Raw genomic sequence first — 13,633 nt, 5'->3', positions numbered from 1 at the left:
AACGTTATATAGAATCGAAGAGAAAGTCGAAATAAATGCACGGCCACAAATGGGTCTTTGATCGGAGTTTTGGATTGAGAGAAAAGTTGATTTGAATGTTGAAGTGAATAGTAACTAGGGCATTGGTGCTTCCTTCTCTTCTCTCTTCGTGGCTCACTCCCTCTTTGGTGAATACAATGTGATTTTGTATAAATGAAGGGGTGAGTCACACCCTTAATCCCTTTAAGTGAGGGACAACTTTGTAACTTTTGTCCCTTAGCCTCACCTAGGACAAAAATCTTTAAGATAAGTGTTCCGTTTTCATCCTAAATATTTTTGTGGTCAATCCTACATTTTTACTTCTCTTATATGCAATACTAGGCAGACTTAAACCTATACAATTAATCATAACGTCAGTATGTATTTTTCTACAATTAATTTTATTTTTGCACTCAAAATTATTTTCTAAGTTAATTTTTTTATCTGTCAATTCTTAAATTATAAATTCTGAATTTTTAACCCAGGCCGAATGTTTTAAACCCTTTTAGCTCAATTTTAGTTAATTAATTGATTATTTTATCCGAATTTTACAAACTCAAGTTAACATGAAAGTTTAGAGATAAGAAAATGAGTAAAGGCTCGAGTTTTAATAGATTAAGTTCTTATTTTGTGACTCACATTTGTTATCTAAATTAATCAAAGGTCGAATTTGATTTTAGCTTATTGGAGTGAATCAACCAGATTATCTAAACCATTCCACTCGAATATTCTCCTAAGTTGACTTGACATTGAGACACCAGGTAACCTGGACACCCAAGTTGGTTTGAACACCTATAACAAGAAGAGAGAAGACATTAATAAATAGAGAAAAAATTTTAAAATGTAACTAACGCGAATAGAATAAATTATATATTTATAATTGTGTGTGGTATTTAATAAATCGCAAATATTATTTTCATATATCTATAAATGTTGAAGAGAAAATATAAATTTTATAATAACTATGAAAACAATAAAGTGGTCGAATTGTTGAAAAGTTCTAATTCTTTTACTCATAACAAAAAAATAATTTTTTGAGTATGCTTCAAATATTAAATTATGATAGTATGTTATCCATGTTATTTTTAATAAATAATAAGGACATCATTTTTTCTTACCCATATACACTACCTCCACATTTGGAACTTTCGCATCCATATTACGTTTCTAATATTTTTTAAAGCATAATGCACCCTTTCATTTCTTTGTAACCTATATTTAATATTCAAAAGCATATGATTTTCAATATATATGTAAAGATTCTTACACAAAATCTAATAGTATTATTATTATCGGTGAATCTTTTAAATTTATATATGGAATCCAAGAGGCAAATTAAAACAAGTCAAAATAATAAAATATTCTTAGAAAACACTTGTAAAATTTTGTTTTATTTTGTTTATATTGGAATACCTCTTAGTAAATGGAAGAGATGTGATAATTTTATAAGCGACAAAAGATTTTATTTCATGAACATCTGGCACAACAATATTAACCAAGATTTTAAACTTGTATAAAATCTAGTCAATTGCAAATTATTTGATATTACAATACAAGAGAAAGATCTACTATGACTAGAAAAGGTATAACACATATAATAGTAATATTAGTGGTTGGGGTGTTTATTTGTTTTTCCATTGTTGAATCCCATGATGTTCTCAAACAGTCTAGATCACCGCCGCCTCCATCAAAAACCATTTCATTTGATTTGCAAGCATGTAATAAACAATGCGATAAACTCTATCAATCAGATGAACATTTATTGAGGGAATGCAAAAAGATATGCAATAATATGAATAAATGTTATGTTAGGTGCAATCTACTTTATGATTATAGCCCGAAAAAATTGAAGTTATGCATTAAGAGATGTGATGATTCGTTTAGCTTACAAAGCTAAGAAGAATAATAAGTTTAATAAGTGCTTTATAGTAATAATAAGTACCTAAATTACTTTAAAGTTTTTAGGTTTGATGCAATTTTTTTGTTTATACTATTCTATATGACTATTCTATGAAAATAAACAAGTATTGTCTTATTTTTTTCTATGTGACATAAAATAGAATTGTCAAAGAGAAAATTAAGCTGATCATGATACTTGTTAGTAGTACCCTTAATGAAATAAATCTTTCAAAAATATTTTTTTTTAATTTTTTATTGCACTACATATGTTTTCACTTACACTTTATATGATGTGAATTCAAAACACTATACAAGTGCTATGATTCATACTAGGTAATAAGGTCTTTGTCAAAATAACAAAAATTACACGAAAAAAAGAGTTGAATTGTACTTAAAATAACAAGGAGTTTATAAGTATTTATAGGACATTATTTTATGAGTTAAATTTGCTTCAAATTCTCAAACATCCAAAAACTATAGATATTGTTGTCACAAATCTTTTCAGGTTGGCTAAGCTTGACTCATGTCACTACAAAATTTAAGAAACTTAAATATGTTTTCTCAAGTTTTGTCAAGCTAAGATTTATCTCTACATGATCAAGGTACAAAAAGTACAATAATAATGTATATGACATATATGTACCAGATATGATATCCTTATTTGAAGATATTATAGAGTATAAATCTACTCAAATAGGTGTTTATTGATCTAGAATGTGATAAAAAAAGATCATAATAACATAACTTAGATTGCAAATAGATAAGACAACTCTTTTGAGGTAAGAAAAGTGTATAGAAAAATGAAAAAAAATAAGATCGAGAACTTAAAATAAACTGTTACAGAAAAAATTGAGTAGTACTTTGTTTTACTTAACTTCTTTTTAAGGTTCTTTGACTTGTATATATATAGTGAAAAGTGTTATAATGACATAGAAACTTGTACTTCCTTTATTATCTGCAACATCCCTTAAAAGTGCAAGAAATACATATCTTTTTTACCCTAGTATATATAGTTTCACTACAAGAAAAATCATATGCTAATAATTTATTTTGCCATTAGCAGTAATATAAATAGCCACTAACACATTTAATGACAACTAGACACTATCTGTCCTAAACTTTGTTACTAAATGATTTTAGTAGCAATTATAGCAAGTGTTAGTAAAGACATTTTTAATACCCACAAAATTGTGTAACTTATCAGTATAATATATAATAAAAATAAAAATGTATAATTGTCAGATAAAAGTAAATTAACTACAATAAATAGTAGTCATTATACTATTTGTAACACCCTTACCACCAAAATGTCACGTTTCAAATTGCAGCACTTTGATAAAGAGAATATTACAATGATTTCTATAGATATAATAGTAAATAAGAGCCTTTACCTGAAAATTCATATATACTTTTCTCTAAAAAACTAAATTTTTTTTCTCTTTATTATTCATACAAACATGCATACATATATATAATATACCTAAATACATCTCATCATATTTTATATTTTTACAAATAGTGGTCATTAAAAGTAAATTAACTACAATAAATAGTGGTCATTATACTATTTGTAACACCCTCACCACCAAAATGTCACGCTTTCAATTGCAGCACTTTCATAAAGAGGATATTACAATGATTTCTATAGATATAACAGTAAATAAGAGCCTTTACCTAAAAATCCTTATATACTTATCTCTAAAAAACTAAAATTTTTTTCTCTTTATTATTCATACAAACATGCATACATATATATAATATACATAAATACATCTCATCATATTTTACATTTTACAAAAATAAATTTACAAGTAACTTACAAATACACACATACATAATAACAAATCATATCCCTTTGTACAAGGTATAATAATGATGGTAAGAAAAAGCAATAACTAATTACAAGACAGTCTAAAAATATAGAAGTAAACGTCAAATGCTTGTCTTCTTCGTCTGTTTTCTTGTAAAACATAGGGTTGTAGGGGTTGAAAACCTAACCCTAAGGTCCTCTGTAGAAGAAGGGAATGCCACAAAAGTAATAAAGATACATACACCTGGTCAACTCACATCTCAAGAGAGTTTATCTTTATCAAACTTGCGGTCTTTACTTCTTTATTTTCAAGAAAATCATTTATTTCACTAACTCATATACAGTTGCATTTTTAAGTTTTTCTTAGTCATATATATATTTTGGAAGAATCAAATCACAATAAATCTTTAATTTTTTCTTTAGGATTCAAAGACTCACTTAGGGGTTTTTTGTAATACCCGATCTAATCGAAATTAATTAAATAATAAGTTAAGTAGGAGTAAATATGGTTGAAAGATTTGGCAATTGGAATTTGATGATTTAAATATGATATTTGGATTCAGTGAATTTTTCCGAGTCGAAAAACATAATTTTCTGCGTAAAAGCGCGCAGTGAAATTTTGACCGGAAGTACCGGCTGAGATCTGTCTGGTACTACAGTTGAGAAAATTAATTACGAGTAAATAAGATTAAGAAATGAGGAATTATAATTAGGGGAGGTAGAAATATTTGAAGTGCGATTTAGAGCGCTAATCGTAAAGGTTTTGGTCCAAAATTGGGCCAACAGACAAAAATAATTGAACCGGGCCTAATTGGGCCCAAGACCCAACATATATAAACATTAGTTATGAGCATTTTAGCTCATTTTGCCCTAAAGAAGGGGTGTTGGGCGCTGAAATTGGGAAGAGAGAAGAGAAGAGAGAAAACCTAACTCTCTTTGATCTTCAAACCACCATAACTTGAGCTACGGAGCTCCGATTGACGAGCCCTTTACGACCATGCGTCGCTCTTCTCATTCTCTACAATTCTATCTAAATTTTGTAGTGAGTATTCCATTCATCTCTGTCCAGTTTTTGAAATTCTCCACTGTTACACATTTTTGGATAATTAGTGTTGAAATCTTGTGATTTTGGGTGTTTAGGGATACTCCAACATGGATTCCAAGTGGGTTATATCCCTACTTCATATGAGCTGAGGTAAGAAGTGCTCAAATCCTTGTGATTTGTCATTTTTATGAGTCCTAGATTGATGTATGTATGTGATATTGGTTATGTTAGTGTATTTGATGATCTTGGTGCACAATTGAGAGATTGGTGTTGCTTGAGGAGCTTTGGTGAGGCTTGGGACTAAGGTTGATGGAGACTTCTAAAGAAGAGGCTCAATTGATTTGGCTACAAGAGGTACGGTTTAAGTTTCATTTAAGTACCGTGTGGTGTGATGAGAATTCCTAGGCTAGATGCCCCTAGGATTAAGTTTGGATTGTGTAAATGGTTGGTGCTAATATGCATAGTTGGTATGTAATGTGAATTAATGATTGGGTTGAGAATTGTGTGGCCTTGTATGCTTGGTGTATTGAAAATTTGATGTATTGGGTAATGAGTATTGATTTGTGGTTTATGCATTTAAATTGTGAAATTGGGCCGGAGGCCGTAAATTTTGGGCCGGAGGCCGGAAAGAGGTAAGGAATGTAAGTTGATGTGTGCATTGTATGATGACACAAGTGATTGGATGAATTTCAGATAATGAATATGTGAATGATTGGGTTGGTTATTGAATAATAAGGTTTGAGGATTTGAAGTGTGGAATTTGGTAATTTTGGGTGAAATTATGTAGATGAGGTATGTTTGGTTTTGGTTGAGGTATGTTATGTGGTCATATATGTGATCATGATTATTGATGCCTTGATGGTATGATGATTCTTGAGAGATATGTATGTTGTGATATATGCTTGAGAAATAATTAAGGTTGATTTGTGGGTGAAACCATGTGATAGTGAGTATGATATTGATTATGTATAATGATGATTGATTGGGAATAGTATTGTTGGAAATTGGGATAAGGAAGGATGTATGACATGTTAATGTGTTTGTAATTTAGCCATTTGTGTGAAATGGGTAAAAATGGTTATATGGCGGTTTTGTGAATTGTGGTAATGTGTTAGTGTATGAGTTGAGGAGGCTTAATGTCGATTTTGATATACTTTGATTGATTTCAAAGAAAAGGGATGAAATTGGCATGTTTTGGTTGATTTTGAAAAGAGTTGGAAATGGCTTGTTTTGAAAATGGCACTTTGCGGTTTTGAGTGAAAACATAGTTTTTGGGCATATTTTGACGGGACATAACTTGGACTGCAGATTTCTGTTTTGTGCCAAAATTGTTTAAAAGTGAAATTGGATCCAGGATGTCCATGCCGTTCAAAGAACGGGCGAAAAACGATTTAAAATGAGAAAGTTATGTCCGTCGGAAGATTGGGGGTTGAATCTGTGAATTCTGCAGCTTTTAACTTAGAAAATTTTTAGCAGAATAACCCTCTACGCGTAGGCGCACTTGGCGCGTACACGTCGTTCTTCAAGAAGACACCATCCACGCGTGCATGTGGTGTGCGTGTGCGCATCGATGCGCTGCACCCAATGCCCAGCCATTTTCCCGAGAGTTGTGCCAGTTTTGTGCCTGGGGTGCAAATGCACCCACGCGTACGCGTGGCTGACGCGTAGGGTCGTCTGGCTGTGTTTCAATCTGCGCGTCCGCGTGTATGACGCATAGGCGTCGATGAGCTTTGTGGCCATCCACGCGTGCGCGTGGCCCTATTTTCATCCCAAAGTTGATTTGTGAGTTTTAAAAGCTAAATCTCATACTTCTAAGCCTCCGATTTCACCCCTTATGTATTAAATCATTATGATATGCCTAACAAAGAGGAAGGAGCTAGGGGATGTGGTAACTTGCGAATGAAGTAAGGGGAAAAATTGTGATCAATGATGATCAAAGATGATTATATGAGATATGGAGGATGGCGGTGGAAGTACCGTGTATGCCATAAGCCGAAGGGCTATAATTATTGATAAATGGTTGGTTCTTGATTGAACCATGAGCTGGATTGCTGAGTTATTGCCGGATACGGCGGAGCCATGTTGATAAATTGGCAAGTTCTGGATTGAACTGTGAGCCGGATGGCTGAGTTATTACCGAGTTACGGCAAAACCATTATGGATTATGGCTGAGAATAAAGGCATATATGATAAATAAACGAATATGATAAATGAATAATGATGGGAAATGTTAAATGTAAGCATGCTTGTGTTTTCTCTCTGGTTGTAAGGGTGACAGGGCACCGATACCCTCTAATAGCGACAGGGCGCAGATACCCTCTAATGGTGACAGAGCACATATTCCCTCTAATGACATTAATACGCAACAGAGAGACTGTGCCCGGGTTAGCTACCGGACACGTCGGGTTGGCTTGATAACCGACAGATGATATCATCAGCCATAGGACAGGTATTCATCATTTGCATATGTTTGAATTATTTGGATTTGCCTATTTGTTTTGGATTTCTACATTATATATGCTAAGTTACCTGATTATGTGCTACTTGTTCTACTTGTACCTTAATTGTGTATTACTTGCCTGTATTGCTTGTGTTTGTACAACTGAGAGGCCCCTCATGTTGGTGTCGGTGGAAGTTGAGGGTTGTTCTTGATGAGATGAATTAATGATACAATTTCATGATGATGATGATCATTGGATGAGATAATTTGAGCCCCCTGGGTAGACGCAGTGGTGTGATTTCACTAGCTCCAGGTGAGGGTATGATGTATTGATATAGAGTTGTTGAGGCAGAACAACTGGTAATGGTTTTGTTTATGATTCTGAATCTGATTCGTGGGAGAATCAGCGAGTTGGGAATCATATGTGATATGAACTAGATTTAGTATCCCCTTACGACAGATGCCTATTTATGGATTAGTGAGAATCTAAGCTGGATATTGGGTGAAAAGGAGTTTAGGATGCTTAGTGAGTTTTTATTGCAGTGCATTGTATTTATTTGACACTTTTACCGTACTGGGAACCCATGGGCCCGGGGTTCTCATTGTATATATCTCTTGTTTTTCAGATACAGGTCCAGGTGCTCAGAAGTGAGCTGTGGTTCACCTGAGAGACGGTGAAGATATTTCTTTTCTCTACTTTGTGTTTTGCTTACTCTCCAGCTTTGCTTTGAAAAGATTATATTATGTATTGAACTCTTTTGGAACTTGCCTATAGAGGCTCTTATGTTTTCTTTGGGAGAGATTAGGATATACTGTTGTCAACTACTTTCATACTGTACCCTAGCCGGCCTAAACTTCGCGGGTCGCGACTAGTGGCTATTTACTTATGCTATAAATATCTATCTGTTATCTATCTCTTAATCTCCTTTATGCCTTGTCCGTATATCGCGTTCGGCTTAACAGTTTAACTTTTCGTTGTCGAAACATGAGTGATACGTCTTCACGATTTTATTTCTACTCTTTTCAGGCTTCTCGATTAATACTCCTTTCGAAAATTACCTATATTTATATATTAAAAATCCACCTGAGATTCGTACTACCGTAATATCATTGACTTATGACTCAAGCATAAAGATTTGAATATTAGGGTGTTACATTATGGTATCAGAGCAGTTCGTCCTCGTGAGCCTGAGGGATGGAACTGCTTATGTTTCAATGCATACTCTGAGTCTATGCCTGTGCTAGTTAGGGTGTTACACCCTAACCAATACATCTAGCATGAAGTTCATGAGTGTACCTTTGGTACTTTGAAACACTAAACTTCCGATATTGAGACTGATCAACTTGATATCGATTGTTTGGTGTGTATAGGAACCAGATGGCGCCTCATGGACCCGGTTGGGGACGTGAGAGAGATCGTACTAGTACTCAGGAACCGAAAATCAACCCGAATAACCCGGTAAACCTTATGGCGGCGTTGGAGAATATGGCTGCTACTATACAGGCCACTGCGGAGGCTCTTGGGCAACAGATAAACAATAATGGCAATGGCGGAAGTGGAGCTCAGGGTCCGATGACACTGGCAACTTTCTTAAAGGTTAATCCACCTAAGTTCAAGGGAACCACTAATCCGACTGAAGCTGACACCTGGTTTCAGGCCATGGAGCGAGCACTGCAAGCGCAGTTGGTGCCTGAAGAGCAGTGTGTTGAATTTGCTACCTATCTGCTCATGGGGGAAGCATCGCATTGGTGGCAAGTGGCTTGACGTCTCCTGCAGCAGGGGAATGATCATATCACCTGGGGTGCCTTCCAAGTGGAATTTTATAAGAAGTACTTCCCGAATTCTACTAGAACGGTCAAGGAACTTGAATTACTACAACTGAAGCAGGGTACAATGTCCGTATCTGAGTATACGGATAAATTTGAGGAGTTATTCAGGTTTTCTCGTATGTGTCAAGGAACCCCGGGAGACTTCGAGGAATGGAAGTGTATTAAGTATGAGGGAGGACTTCGAAGTGAAATCCTGAGCTCCATTGGACCGATGGAGATTAAGGTCTTCTCCAAACTTGTGAACAAGAGCCGTATTGCTGAAGAATGTGTGAGGAAGGCTGTTGACGCGAAGAATGACCATCGGGAGTCCTACCGCAGGGAGCACAATCAAGAGTACCCAACAAGGGGTCAAGAGTTTAAGAGAAGAGGATACCCACAACATTTTCTCCAAAGGCGAAATGACCTTGCGACGAATAAGAATTCCTAAGGAAAAGGTAGGGAAAAACAAATAGTGGCTGCTTCGGATGTTTTGAGCTGTCAGAGATGTAGAGGTCATCACCCAAATAGACCGTGTCATTATGGTTCAGGTTTGTGTTACAATTGCGGAAAGCTAGGACATTTGGTCAGAGATTGCCCACACCGGAAGGACCGGGAGACTGCCAGGTCCAATTTTCATATCTGAGGTAATAAGAAAACTGATAACTTAATTCTTTATCACTTTAGATAATGCTGAAGGCTGGTATTCACTCATAATACATGGTCGAATGAAAAATTATGATCTGTTCTAGATAACCCTAAGTTATCTTAATAGAAGGTTTGGTGAGCATAAATGATTAGGTAGGCCTTTAACGGAAAGCAACCTCAGAGTGGAATGACTGGTGGACGATGTCAAAGCCATCATCCAGGAACTCCGTGTCGAGGTAGATTGGGACTTTTCCCCAATAATATGCAACATACTTATCAAACATACGACCCAATAATAGCCCACCTAAGTTTCCATATTTCAATCCAACTACAATATCCACCCCCAAATTCAGTCATGGGCATTTCTCATACAAACTCTAATTTCATCAATCACACTACAACATGTCAATACATATCAATTTTTACCAAACTTACCAAGTGGTGGAACTCACCCAATCACGACCTTTGGCCCAAAATTCATTCACGTTCAAACAATCATGGTCTTCGGCCCAAAATATACCTCAACATGTGAAGAGATATAACTCAATCAATCACAGTCTCGGCCTAAAAATTCATCCAGCATTCAAACCATCATAATGTCAAAATCTCTTACAAGCCACCACACTTCATAATAATTCAAACCAACAAGTCACAATCATAAGTAATTAGATAGAAATCAAACAATCACACATAGAAAATAATTATAACAAGTAGTACAATTAGTAGTTAATAGAATATCAATTAGGTAAACCAAACAATTAGGCACACCTAAACCATTACAAAACAAGCCTGTTTTATTGCCCATGAGCTCATGTGTCGGTTATATTGCCAGACCCGACACATCCGGTAGCTAACCCTAATATAATCTCTTTGTTGTGCATCTTTAGGAGGAACAACAAGAAGGGAATCCTTAACCTTTTGGAAGGAAACCCTCAACTTTCCATTATCTTACTAGAGACCATGCTATCTGGATATAGTGCCTGCCATACTTCATAATCAGAAATGGAATAGAAGGAAACCCTCAACCTTCTATCGAATCTCCCGATGTAACAAGAGAGGGAATCCTCAACCCCACTTATCTATTGTAACACAAGAGAAAAAATTTTCAACCTCAACTTGTCTATCCATGAGCTGGACAAAGGTACCGTCCTCACCGTAGGTGGAATAAACCACCATCTCCACAATATTAAACATAATCAAAATCAAACATAACTAAGATTATAATCAAAACCACAACTCTATAAAATCATATTTCAACTAAATCTCATCATAATCAAAATCAAAATCAAAGTTGGAAATTGAATTGAAGAGAACCTTCAACTTTCTATCCGATTTCCTGACAAAAGATGGAATCCTAAAACTTGTCCACCACAACAAGAGAGGGAATCCTTAACATCACTTGTTTACCACAACACTGAGCAATGTCTCATATCACAGTTAAAATCAGTTTCACATATATCTCCAAACTATCCTTAGTGAGTCTCATCCTCTTCAATTCTTCATCTATAGCTGTGAACCACCACTGTTGCAGCACCATCCCCTTTTCCATTCTCTCTCTATTTCTATATATATATATATATATATATATATATATATATATATATATATATATATATATATATATATCACTCAGTTACTCACCAACCGTGTTCATTCTCCTCTATCTTCTTTAATCGTCCTCTCTATCTTTCTTTCCGCTCCATCTTTGCACTTTTCTCCTTCCTCTTCTCTCTTTATTAATGTTTCTCTCTTTTCTATCTTTTGTGCATCAATGATGGCTCCTCCTTTTGCCACCGCGAGCTCCATCTTTTCCTTCTCTCTCTTTCTTCTTCTTCTTCTTCGAGAGGTTTCTAGCTTCAGGAAGTAGCAATTTTGAGTCCTCTATTTTTTGCAACCAAAACTTCTTCAGTGTTAAGTCCCTTTCTCTTCCAAATGTCGTGTCTTTTTCCTCTTCTTCTCTCGGCGTCACTACCCTCTTCTTCTTCTCCAGGCGATGCGTCTTCATCATCTTCTCCTCCCAGTGTCGCTAAAATTGAATTAGTATTCTGTTTTATTTGCAATGAAAATGGTGATCTGGAATTTGAGAAATTGATATTTTTTAGTGAATAAGGTTCTAAGAAATTAGGGTTTTATTTTGAATATATGCATGTTTTATTCTTCGATTTGATATGTGTTTGTTCTTTTTTGTGATTTTGAAGAGGATAGTGGTTGGACTATGTTGATGTTCAAGAGGTGAGAGAGAAAAAGTGAGTGAGGGAGAAAGAGAGAAAGAGAGAGAGAAAGAGAGAGAGAAAGAGAGAGAGAAAGAGAGAGAGTAGGAAGGGGGATGGTGCTGCGGTAGTGGTGGTTCACAATTGACAGTGGTAATACAGATAGTGAGTGAGTGAGTTAGAGGGTGGTTGAGTGAGAGAAGAGAAATGGGAGGGGGGAGTTGTGACACAGGCAGATAGCTATAGATGAAGAATTGAAGAAGAAGAGACTCACCAAGTGTAGTTTGGAAATTTTATGTAATTATTTAGGGTTTGGATAATTTTGCTTGCAAAATCCAATCTTACATGGGTACGAATGGTAATTTTCATTTTCTATGGATAGATATGTCAACATTTTCAACTTTCATTGGTAGAAATGGTAGTTTACTCTATTTTATTTAACAAAATTCTTATCGGAGAATTACTCAATTCAATCTGTTATATTCACCCCAATATATTCAAAGATTTGAAAATGGTTCTCAAACTCTATATGGAGGTTAAATGGGTTTACAAACTTACCGAAGTGACTTTAATAGTTCAAAACAACATTGAAACATTCACTGACTCAACCTTTTCTTTAACCAAATTTACAAAACTTCCCCAAGAGTCAAAATCTTAATTGATTATAATCATTTTTATTCTTAAACAATTGTTTTAGGTTCGTTAAAATGCTTCCAAAACATAATTTCTTCCATGACTATTCAAACTCAAATAAGTTAATTCTTCAATTCACTTCTATTACTTTAAATTTCTCTAAAACTCCACAAAAACCTAGTCCTTTAATCAAAATTAATCAAACAAAACTCATTTTTGTCTAATCAAGTACCCAAAACTAATTTCAACTTCATTTCTTTAGTTTAAAACTTTTTCAAAAAGATTCAAAAATTATTTTATTTCACCAATCAAATTCAGATGGTTTAAATTCACTAAAAATTTCTCAAAACATAATTCTTCAATCAAAATTTTCAAATAAAACTTCAAAATAAGGTCTCTAGCTTTTATGAAAATAGCACCTGTTTCCATTATTATTATTATTATTATTATTATTATTATTATTATTATTATTATTATTATTATTATTATTATTATTATTATTATTATTATTATTATTATTATTATCACTCAAATTCATATAAAAATTTCGGCAGTATCTTTCCTGAAATTTGAACTTTCCCATCCTTCAAGGGTTCCATCCAAAGCAGACATCTCTCGACCATTCAAAACATTCAATAATTCTCAGCATATACCAATCAAATATTTTTTGACAATCAGTAAATCAATTATAGCTCATAACCACAGACAAATCAACTTCACCAATTAGTCACACAAGGCAGCCACATTCTATTTGAGCATTTAATCAAACACATTTATCCAGCACGACCAAATTCAATCCAAGACTCGCACAATCATAGAAAAATACATTTTTTACATGGATATCAATTTATAACAACTTCTTGAAATAAAAGTGTGTTTTAAGAAAATTTCCGACCTCGATTAGTCGAAACTCAGTAATTATTAAGCATCGCAAACACTTTTTCATTCTTATCTTGCAGTAGTGGCATCAAATATGACTGTTCCCGCAGCAACAACAGCAAAAAATGCAGCATGTATTCATCGTAACTCAACCCTGAGACATTAACGTCACAAAATTCTCAACAAACGTATAACAGAACATTGACTATAAGGGTTCGGAATAAGAACAACTTACTAAAATTAAG

The sequence above is a fragment of the Arachis hypogaea genome, chromosome 4 (assembly GCF_003086295.3).
Source record: "Arachis hypogaea cultivar Tifrunner chromosome 4, arahy.Tifrunner.gnm2.J5K5, whole genome shotgun sequence".
NCBI lineage: Eukaryota > Viridiplantae > Streptophyta > Magnoliopsida > Fabales > Fabaceae > Arachis > Arachis hypogaea.
This window is presented reverse-complemented; position numbering follows the sequence as displayed.